The following is a 12488-nucleotide window of genomic DNA, read 5'->3' as shown; positions in this document are numbered from 1 at the left end:
TCCATGTAGCTTTTGAACTGTTTCCATAAATGCAGTAGAAACTGTACTGGCTTTAAATGGATGTGATAATGCACAAAAGTGTGCATACTTGGTAAGTCTATCAACTACCACCATGATGACACTCTTTCCCTCAAACTTGGGTAAACGTGTGATAAAATCCATTGAAACCTCCTCCCAACGTTGGCTTGGAATGGATAAAGGTTGTAATAGACCTGGTGTCTTAATTGTTTCAACTTTATTTTGTTGGCAAACCAAACATTCCGCCACAAACTTTTGAATATCTGATTTAAGGCCATCCCAAAAAAATTCCTTCTTAAACCTGTGGTAAGTTTTTAAAAATCCTGAGTGCCCTCCTAAGGGAGAAGTGTGCAATTCCATAAGAATATTTTGTTTTAGCTGGGAATTCTTACAGAGGTATAAGCGATCTTTGTACCATAACGAATCATTTTGCCAGCTAAATGTATCAGAAGTACTGGAATCTTGTTGTAGCTTTCGAATAAGTGCCCACACTTCTTCGTCATTCTTCCATTCCTCCTTTGCTTCGTTTATCCAATCTGGTTGGATAATATAAATGGCACACAACAATGCTTCCATATCCTCATCCTTTCTTGAGAGTGCATCTGCCACCACATTTTTCTTCCCTTTTTTGTAGATGATTTCAAAGTCATAACCCAACATCTTTGTGACCCACTTTTGTTGCTCTTCAGAGGATAATCTTTGTTCTAAAAAGTATTTAAGGCTATCATGATCCGTTTTTACCTTGAAGTGTCTTCCCATTAGGTAGGGTCGCCATTTCTTAAGTGCATGAAGTATTGCCAACATTTCCTTCTCATAAATAGCTTTGCTTAAAAACTTTCCCTTGATTGGATGACTTTCAAAAGCAATGGGTCTTTCATCTTGCATTAGAACAACACCAATTCCATTTCCTGAAGCATCACATTCCACAATAAAGGTTTTTGTGAAGTCCGGTGTAGCTAAGACTGGTGCTTGGCACATTGCCTCTTTAAGATGTTTAAAGGCCTTTGTTGCTTCCGGAGTCCATGAAAATGAATCTTTCTTCAATAATGTTGTTAGAGGTGCTGCTATTCTCCCATAATTCTTAACGAACTTGCGATAATACCCTGTCAACCCAAGAAATCCTCGCAAATGCTTTATGGATGTGGGGATTTTCCATTCCTTAATGGCTTTAATTTTTCTAGGGTCTACCTTAACTCCTTCATGAGATACAATATGACCCAAATATTCCACCTCCTGGACTCCAAAGAAACATTTGGATCTTTTTTCATATAATTGTTTCTCCTCCAATAGTTGTAGCACCTTGTCAACATGTTCAACATGATCCTTCCAAGACTTGCTGTAGATTAGTATATCATCAAAAAATACCAACACAAATTTTCTAAGGAATGGTTTGAAAATTGAATTCATCAAACCTTGAAATGTTGAAGGTGCATTGGTAAGGCCAAAAGGCATGACCAAAAATTCATAATGACCCTCATGAGTTCTAAATGTTGTTTTCGGAATGTCTTCAATCTTCATTATGATTTGATGAATTCCCGAACGAAGATCCAACTTGGTGAAGTAAATTGATCCATGCAATTCATCCAGTAATTCATCAATGACAGGAATGGGGAACTTATCTTTAATAGTGAGCTTTTTGAGCTCCCTATAATCTGGACACATGCGCCATGATCCATCCTTCTTGTGCACCAATACTATTGGAGCGGAGAAAGAACTTTGACTCGGTTGAATTATACCAGCCTCTAGCATTTCTGCAACCATACGTTCAATTTCACTTTTTTGGACATATGGATATTTGTACGGCCTGATGTTTGGAGGAAAACTTCCTGGAATCAGATGAATAGCATGATCATGATCATGCATAGGTGGGAGACCTTTGGGAGTCTCAAATACCTTGGAATGATTGTCCAGGACTTTTTGGAGATCTGGAGAAATAGATGATTCCAATGTGGAAACATCTAGCGAACATAATTTTGCAATTACACCTCTTTGCTCCTTTTTTAGAAGCTTTGTCATGCCATTAGAGCTGATTATCTTTCCTGGTTTCCCTGCAATACCCCTTAATTCAACTTCCTTTCCTTCCACAGAAAATTTCATGAAAAGTTCTTGAAAATTAAAAGCTATTGTACCCAAGGATTGTAGCCATTGGACTCCTAGTACAACATCAACACCTCCCATTGGAATGGAAAGCATTGGGCTAGTCAATACATATTCTCCATGGATAGCTTGATATTATGGCACTTTCCAGAACAATTTATTGTTCCTCCATTTGCAATCATCACTTGACACTCTGGTGCTGGATATAGGAAGCAATTCAATTCTTTTGCTACCCTACAATGAATAAAATTGTGGGTGCTTCCTGAATCAATCAACACTATTACCTTTTTCTTCTTGATTTGTCCTTCTATCTTGATGGTTTGAAGAGTGGTAATTCCCGCCAATGCATTACAAGATATGGTCGGATTTATTTTTTCTTCATCTAGGCTTTGTTCCTGGAATATATCCTCTTCTTTTGACCTTTCTTGCTCCTTTTCTTCTTCCTCTTCACAATCTATGTAGAATAATTTCTTCTCAGCGCACTTATGACCTTTTGTGTATTTGCTATCACAATTGTAACAAAGCCCTTTTGCTCTTTTTTCTTCCAATCGTTGTGGTGTCAACCTTGTAGGTTGTGGAAGACTATGGGCAACAACACTTCCGTCTTTATAGTTGTGAATGGTATGCTTCCTAGTTGCCATAATTTTGCTTTCCATTTTTCTTGCTAACCTGAATGCCTTCTCTAATGAATCAGGTTCCCAAAGGTGCACATCATGTTGGATATTATCCTTTAAAGACCCTATGAACACATCAATCCTATGCTCCTCTGGAATATCTTTTACCCTTATGTTCAATTTTTGGAACTCCTCAATGTGCTCCATTATTGAACCCTTTTGTTTGAGACTTATCAATTGGCTAAAAAAAGTGTTGCTTTTTGTATCCTCATAATGTGCTATCAATTCTTCCGTAAAAATTGCCCAAGTGATAAATTGTTTACGAGAACAAAGCCATTGATACCATACAAACTGATTTGGTTCCAAATATAAAGTATCCATACATACCTTTTGTGTGTTTTGCACATTATTGAGATCGAAGAATTGCTCCATCTGTAATATCCATGTGGCGTGATCCTTGCCATCAAACTTCCTCATATCAATTTTTGGAACATGGTGAGTCTTTGATCCAACATCAGAGTCTATGGAATCATGATTAACATTTCTTTTGTTCTCATCATGAGTTTCCTTTAGTACTCTTTCACCCTTAGTGACCATTTCTTGTAGCAGCTTATTCATATTTATCTTCAATTCTTCCATCTTATCATCCATGCCATCAATTTTAGCGTCCATGCCATTCACCTTAGCTTCCATGCCGTCCATCTTAGCTTCTACGCCTTTTATCTTAGCATCTGTTATCTTTTGTGAGTGTGACATTTGTTGCACTTGTTCTTGTAATTTTGATATATCATGTAGCATTTCTTCCTCTTCTTCATGAGTCATGCTAGAGCTTTCAGGTTTCTTACTAGGTGTTTGCATTTTCTTTCCTCGGGGCATCAGTTACCGATAATAATGCTTTACTATGCCCTTTGAATTCCTTCAAACCAAGCTTATGCAAAAATAAAAAATAAAAACTACACACATGTTTTTTACTTTGTAGAAGCCGGATATTGAATCTGATGTATCTCTGTAATTTCGAATCATCGAGTTCTTAAATTATGACCTGTAGTAGCCTTCTATGTCCTCTTTCCAATGCCACTAGTCTGATCCAAATTGGATTCTCCAAGAAAGTGTTATGCACAATATCCCGCAGTGACCTGATTATAGACTAGTTCAGTAGAGAGAACTTGTATGAAGTGCCATGTGTCACTGTTTCCACCTTTGAGTCTAAAAAATATACAAACGAAAACTACAGTCTGTCCTCTTTCTGTACCTTCTTACAAAATTTCAATCCTATGCTCAGAAAGAAAGTTATGACGATTTTCCCCAGGTCACCTGTTTTGAGTGTAATTCAGGAGTCTGAAAAAATACCAACTTCCTCAGATCATATCTCCGAAAATGTCATGCGCAAATCTCTGAAATTCGGACCCAAGGTTCAGCGTGATTTCGTCTCAAATGGGTTTTTTTTGTGACTTCTGAAACGTCACAGAAAAAAAGTTATAGCGCAAATTCCACGATGACCTGTTTGGAGCAGCAAAACCCTAGAATCCAAAGCTCTGATACCAAATGTTATGAAACCAGCTCAATAAAAGATAGATAAACGCCTTAGAATTCAGCCTCTCCGAGGGGGAAACCTCCTTTACATTACATAAATGAACAATTCTTGGATGATACAAATGACAAAACCTCCTTTCTATATATAGGAGTCTAAGGAGTCACAATATAATGCAGCCGACCTAACAATAATAATATAAAGCCACAAAAATAACAATAGAGGGATTCTATGGGGCACAAAAATAACAATATGGGGGTAATAGGGGCACAACAATATAAATAAGGGGTATAACTACAATAATAATGGGGTAATCACTAGTATTATAGGGACCCAACACCTTTCAGTTATGGGGGATCAAGCTACGGTGATGTTGGGTTGTATTTGTACTAGCCTGAAGATTACACCTGATCAAATGCTCCAGATAATGAGGCTACTCAACATCTCAATTCTCCAGATTCGTCGAAATTATCAGACGCACATGAGAAACCTGAGTCTGCGAAGACATCTTCCACGCTTAATCAAGGAAATAATAACACGAATTTTCAAAATAAGAAACTCTGGAATCCATACACCAATATGTCGTTTTCAAATCAATACCCCTTTTTCGCTCCACTATTAACAACATATCAACGTAGAGCAAAAATCGAGTTACCCAAATTTGACAGTAATGAAAAATGCAATGCTGCTTGGCGCAATAAAGCGGAATATTTTTTTCGAGATTTACGATATTGACAATGATGACGAAAAGATCAGGCATACTTCCATGAAAATGGAAGGCAGAGCATATAATTGGTATATGTTGTGGAAGAATATGACACTTGCTATCAGTTGGAGGAAATTTAAGGACGCGTTCTTTAAAAGGTTCCAAGTTTTCAAGGAAGAAGAGTTATTTTCAACACTCACCAGATTGCGACAAAAAGGAGATGTGGATGAATACACTCAAGAATGGGAGACTTTAGCAATGCGAGTACGTTGACTATCAGAATCTCATCTCATTCAATCGTACACCTCGGGACTTAACCCCATCTACAAGCAGAACTTGAGCTTCATGACATTATGTCAATACAAGTAGCAAAACAAAAAGCAAAAGCTGTTGAAAAGAAATTTGACAAGACGTTGTGGTTAAAGGCTGAAAGATTATATTCGAGATGAAGATTTCCCCACTCTGCAAATAGGGATAACATAAAATATGTTCCACCTCATCTTCGTGAAGGATAAAAAGCTAACATGGAAATGCAAAGGATGAAAAATGGAAAATGCAAATGCTGTGGTGAAAAATGGGACCCTAAACATAGGTGTGCTAAAGGAAAAGAGACCAAAAACTTGTATAAATGCGAAGAAACTAATGATTTAGACAGTGACGAATTATATGTAGAAGACATCGAAGATTCCCTAGAATTCTCTCCAGAACTAGATGATGAGAGCATCCCGCAAGTATCATTATCGGCCATGACAGGTATATCACAACCTCAGACATTAAAATTAAAAGGACATATCAAGAAGAAATATGTAATGGTTCTCATCGATACGGTAGCACCCACAATTTTTTGGACTCAACCATGGTGAAGAGACTCGACATTTTCACATTTCCCATTCCCAACATGAAGGTTATGGTAGTGACGGTAAGAAAATTGAAAAAGTAGGGAAATGCCATAAAGTCAAATTCCAGATTCAAGACTTTAATTTAGAATCCCCATTTTACACGGTACCATTAGAAGGAGTGGATGTGGTAAGGTTATGGTAGCCGATGGTAAGAAAATTGAAATGGTAGGGGAATGCCATAAAGTCAAATTGCAGATTCAAGACTTTACTTTATAATCCCGGTTTTACATGGTACCATTAGGAGGAGTGGATGTGGTCTTAGGTATCCAATGGTTACAAACCCTTGGTGCTTACTTTGCCAACCATCAAAAGCAGTTTATAAAATTTTAATGGGAAGGGCAGAAATACAAATTATATGGGTTCCAAGCACCTGAGAATCAAATCGTATCATCATCCCAAATGATGAAAATGATTTGAAGAGGAGCACCAGCCTATGTAGTACAATGTCACCAATTAGAAATGTTAACTTCAAAATTGATCAGCGAAGAAGCACCAAAAGTACAAGAGCTAATTCAGAAGCACGAAAAAGTATTCCAAGACCCGCTCATTAAAATGCCTCCTAATAGAGAAATTGAGCATACAATAGAAGTCAAAGCAGGATCAAACCCCGTCAACATCAAACCGTATCGATATCCCCATCATAAAAAAATGGAAATTGAGAGATTAATCCAAGATTTTTTAAAGTGTGGCATCATCTCAAAAAGTAAAAATCAGTATGCTACTCCAATTGTATTGGTGTGGAAAAAAGATGAATCGTTTAGGTTATGCATCAATTATCGAGGACTAAACAAAATAACAATTAAAAACAAGCTCCCAATTCATTTCATCGATGAAATGCTGGATGAACTACATGGTGCTAAATATTTCTCAAAATTGGATTTAAGGTCAGGATATTATCAAATTAGAATAAGGTTGGAAGACATACCAAAAATTGTGTTCTAAACACATGAAGGTCACAACGAATTTAAAGTAACACCTTTTGGGATAACCAATGCACCAAAAACATTCCAAGCTACTATGAACGAGTTATTCCGTCCATATCTAAGGAAGTTCGTGTTAGTGTTCTTTGATGACATTTAAATTTACAGTAAAACTTGGAAGGAGCACCTACAACATTTGGAGAAAGTTCTTACGCTATTGGAAGAGCATCAATTCTATGCCAAGCAGTCCAAATGCACCTTTGGGAAGGAAGAAGTAGAATATCTTGAACACATAATATCCCATGAAGGAGTAAAAGTGGATCCTAATAAAATCAAGGCTATAAGGGAGTGGCCCAAACTAGTTAATATCTCCAAGCTAAGAGGATTCTTAGGGTTGACTGGATATTATCGAAGATTTATTAAAAGCTACGCCCATATAACAGTACCCCTATCAAACCTTCTAATGAAGAACTCATTTCGATGGAATGATGAAGCAAGAAAGTGTTTTGAAGATTTGAAGGAAGTTATGTCTAATGCCTCGGTATTGGCAACTCCAGACTTCTCAAAACCATTTGTAATTGAATGTGATGCTTCGGGTTTTGGCATAGGAGTAGTACTAATGTAGGAGGGTCATCTAATCACGTTTGTAGGCAGAAAGCTCAATAAGCATGAACGTCTCAAGTCTACATATAACAAGGAAATGCTTGCTATTATGCACGCATTAGCCAAATGGAGACAATATCTCTTAGGAAGTAAGTTCTTAATACAAACAAAGCATAATAGTCTTCAGCATCTACTCCAACAGAAAATGCTATCTACAGAACAACAAAAATGGATAGAAAAATTCGCTACCTTTGACATGGATATATTACACAAGAAAGGGAAAGATAACATAGTAGCTGATGCCTTGTTGAGGAAAGACGAAGAACCATTGTTACTCGCAGTGTCAGTGATTGTTCTCGAATGGCTTAATGAGATTCGAAGTGAATACGCAAAAGATCCAGAAACAAGTGTTATAATCAATATCTTCCTCGAAATTCAAAATTTGAATGGAAGAATGATATTCTATGGTACAAGGGAAGAATTTATCTGAATGCAGATTCCAAATTTAAAGCCAAGGTTCTCAAAGAGTCGCATGATTCACTATCAGTGGAACATGTAGGATACTTTAAAACCTACTACAACGCACACCAGTTGTTCTTTTGGAAGGGAATGAGCAATGATATTAAAAAAAATGTAGCCAAATGCGATAAATTCCAAAGGAATAAAAATGAAAATATTATGACACTCAGACTACTTCATCCCTTAAACATTTCGAATCAGAAATGGGAAGAAATATCAATGGAATTTATTGAAGGGTTACCTGTATCCGATGGTAAAGATAAGATTCTTGTAGTAGTCAACAAACTCACCAAGTATGCTCACTTTATTACAATGAAGAAATCAGACTCGGCCAAACAAATTGTTGAGATATTTTGCAAAAATATTTACAAATTACACGGATTTCCAAAGGTCATTGTGAGCGATAGAGATGCCAAATTTAAGGGTAATTTTTGGAAGGAATTATTCAATCATATAGGAACCTACCTCAACATGAGTTCTGCTTACCATCCTCAAACAGATGGCCAAACAGAGGTTGTCAATAAATGTTTGGAAGCTTACCTACATTGTTACGCCACAGACAAACAAAATAAGTGGGTTCAGTGGTTACATCTCGCTGAATGGTGGTACAATTCTACTTACCACACGTCAGCAAAAATGACTCCATTTCAAGCTTTGTACGGGTATGAACCTCCAAAATAGAAGGACCTGGCTATCATCCAGACAAAAATACCAACTGTTAAAAACCAACTAGAAGAAACCAAAAAGGTCGTCCAAATTCTAAAAGAAAATGTAAATAATTCAAAAAACCGTATGAAGCAGCAAGCTGACCGAAATAGAACCGAGAGAGAATTTGAAGTTGGAGATTCAGTATTCGTTAAACTCCAACCGTACAAGCAATTATCCTTAAAAAAAAAAAGGAAAAAACAAATTAGCACCAAAGTTTTATGGGCCATACCAAATCAACAAAAAGATCAGTCAAGTAGCTTACCGTTTAAACCTTCCTGATAAAAGTTGTGTTCATAATGTTTTCCATGTATCTTGCCTTAAAAAAGAACTTGGTGAACATCCATCGTTAGATGATGAAGGAAGGGTCATTCTTGAACCAGAAGGTATCATCTCCATCCGGGAAAAGAAATTGCGATCTTGAGTAATCAAAGAATACTTAATCAAGTGGAAGGACTTACCAGAAGAGGAATCTTCTTGGGAGTTTGAAGTATTTCTTCAATAACATCTATCATTACGTATGCTTTGAGGACAAATCATATATTCAAGAGGGAGGCAATGTTATGTAAATTAATTAGTAGTTGTAACAATTAGTTAAAATAGGCAAAAAGGCATGATCACAGATCATGCCCATTTACCAAGAGGCACCCAAGGTAGTATAAAGCCAGGGCCTCCCACAAATTGTAATCCATCCATTCATTCATTAATAATAAATGATATATATTCTCTGACAACCGCTGAGTTCGTCTGCTACAGGCTAATCACAGAAACAAATTTTCGGATCTCTGAAAGGAGGTCTCAGTGCTACACAGTATATCTATCTATCTATCTATATATATATATATATATATATATATATATATATATATATATATATAGTTCAATGCCATATAGTAGCCACAGTTCGGTGCTAGTTCAGTACTATGAAGGAGCTACTATTCAGTGATATGTCACAGTGTTATATTTATGTCAACACAAAAGCAAGGTATCAGTAGTATGACAACAAGGAGGTCTCACAATAAAGGAGATATCAATGTGAAGACAGTGATAACATCTCGGTGGTGACAATGTCTCAACGCTATGAAGATCGTCACGGAACAGGAGTCTAGAAGAAGGTTGACTGTTAAGAGAACTTGTGTCTTGGTCTTGGAGTGGCAAATAGTTCAAGGGTCTTGGTCTTGATATTTGTCAATTGGAATCTCTATAAGAAGAATTTGTGCGGGTTTTCCACTCAAAGAGTGAGAGGTTTTGGCCCTGGTGCCTACATTCCGTGTCTTTTGTTTATTTATGATAATGCATTGGTAGCTATTTGATGAAGAAGAACACTAATAATTAAAGAAAAGAAGATCCTAATCTAATGTTGTAAAAAGCACTCACACGCAGTTACTAATTAAAGAGAAATCACCTAATTCATGATGCCCTAGATTTATCAACAAATGGAGTGATTCGTTCATCTATTTGCAAGTTTTCTCTTTCATTCTTGTACTTGTCCACTTTATGCTTTGAATTCCATATCATCATTACTAGCCTTTACTTGAAGTACAAGTCATATTTCCATGCAAATTTCTTATCAAGTATCATTTCTCATATTCTAGCTGCTTATAACCTTTTGATTTGTTGTACTAACATCTTTCACACAACACTGCTTATCTAGTAACCTTTAGTTTTATACATTGTGCAAGTGATTTAATCTTTATTGAGCTTTTTTATTAAGTCATTGGTCTATATTTGCTAATCTTGTTATTGTCATATTGATCTAATTGAATCCATTATGTTAACATAAACATTGCTCATTGATCCTCACACTTGCTAAATAATCCTAACTCAAGTTGCCTAGGGAGGTTGTCTTGCCCTTAGTCTCCTGGAACTTTTTCCAACAAGTTTCCCCTTTTCTATCCACCCTTAGGGACAACCCCCCTTAGATTTTCTAGGAGAAATCTTAAACAAAGTGAGTAGGGATCAGAGTGATAGCCCCTACTCTCCGCATTGCGCCTTAGGTGTACACTGTAAGCGACAACATTTTCGTCATTGCGGAGGATAGAGTTTTTCCGTTCTCGATTTTTAAACTAACATTTCAGTTCTTGCATTTGGATTTTTGGAGTTAGATTCCTATTCAAGTGGTGACTCCACTCAATTCATTTTATACAAGGATTTATGCATGAAGCTTTCTTCTTGTAGACTTCTTGCTAATCTTGGACAGGAGGCTCTCTCTAACATTCATTTACTCTTTCAAGCTTAATAAAGCAAGACATCATGGACTATTTTGTTGCTTGTGATTTTACTAACATTTAGGTCTATTCGCATGATTATCCATATGAAGTCGGTGAAGCCATCGATGAGTTTCCTCCTTTTCAAGGTAACAATGCTTTTAGTGTCAAGACTCACCTTGGGAATTTCAACCTTTGTATGAGCAAGTGTCGCCCATATTCTGACCATGAAGATGTAAAGATGGTGATTTTCATTCTCACCTTAGGTGGAGACGCTTTGGGTTAGTTCTTAGAGTTCCCTGATAACACTTTTGATCCTTTATAATCAATCATTGATGCCTTTGAAGATAAATATGGAGATAAGAGAAAGGTCAAAACAAAATTTGAAGTAAAGGAAGTTAAAGAGGCTGAAAACAATCCTATCAAAGAATTAACTCAAATGGTTAAAGATATGCAACTCAATCAAACGCATGTAATTAAGAATATGGAGGTTAACCAAGCTCAACTCATTAAGAACATGGAAATGATCTACACACAAGTAATCCAAAACATGGAATTCAATCAAGCAAAATTAATAGAAGATCACACCAAGGAAATGAGTTCCATCATCCATGCAGAGCAAGATGTTAGCCATGGAAGCAAATCATGACAAAGAAATTAGTTCCATGCAAAACTGTTTGGTCGCTATCGAAGCAAATCATGAGAAAATAATAAAGGACATGGAAGTTGGTCAAATCACTTTTCAAAACAAGTTGTTGATGGCCATGGAGGAAAAGCAAGCACTATTAGTAAATACAATGGAAGAAAATCATGCCAGGGAAATCACTGTTATAGAGGTTAAGCATTCTAATCAAATGACTATTATTCAAAATAAGTTGGAAGAAATGGAAAGATCACATATACAAAAGTTTCAACCTAGGTCAGATAATGGATGGAAAAGGAACAAATGACTTTCAACAGATCATGAACATTCCCATCTGCCAAAGCAATGTCATGAAGAGATCATTTATCCCAATGAGAAATGGCTAATTGAAAGTGGCGAGTTTAGGAAGTAAACTGAGGAGAATCAAGACCACAGTCTTAATGCTTGCGAAAGTAAAGTGAAGCATGTCACAGAAGTCCTGGATACCTCAAATTTTCCATCTAAGCATCCTCAATATCAAGCAGAGGGGTCTACTTTGATCACATCATCATCAACATTACGATCTACCAAGAAGAAAAGAAAAAAGCAAAAAAGATAAATCATCAATGTCACGTAGGAACAAGCCTCAACAAGTTAGAAGTCGAAAACTAAAGAGGCTTGATAAATCTAATGTCTGTGTACAACACAATATTGAGATGAGTCAGTGTCCTAAGATCTTCAGAATTCAGCACAGCACATGAGACAAACAACCTATGGATCTGCCATAGAGTCAAAAGGTTTTCAAAATGGACTTCATTGAAAGCATACGATGCCATAGGGCATCCTTTATATTGTATCTCTAACCCTACTCTCTTAGATTAAGTTTCATTCTAGCATTTCTATTTCATAGATTAGAAGCCATTTTTGTTCTTAATAGATTTACATTTCATGTTCGTAGTGTAGTTTCTATTTACAAAGCTTCTATTTCATGAATTTAATGTTATATGATGGTTTTTTTATTATATTTGAATGGATGCTACTTATATG

Source organism: Pinus tabuliformis, chromosome 1_2, assembly GCF_031772625.1.
Source record: "Pinus tabuliformis cultivar Carrire ecotype Pingquan chromosome 1_2, CPIR1, whole genome shotgun sequence".
In the NCBI taxonomy this organism is placed as follows: Eukaryota; Viridiplantae; Streptophyta; class Pinopsida; order Pinales; family Pinaceae; genus Pinus; species Pinus tabuliformis.
Note: the sequence above shows the minus strand (reverse complement) of the source record.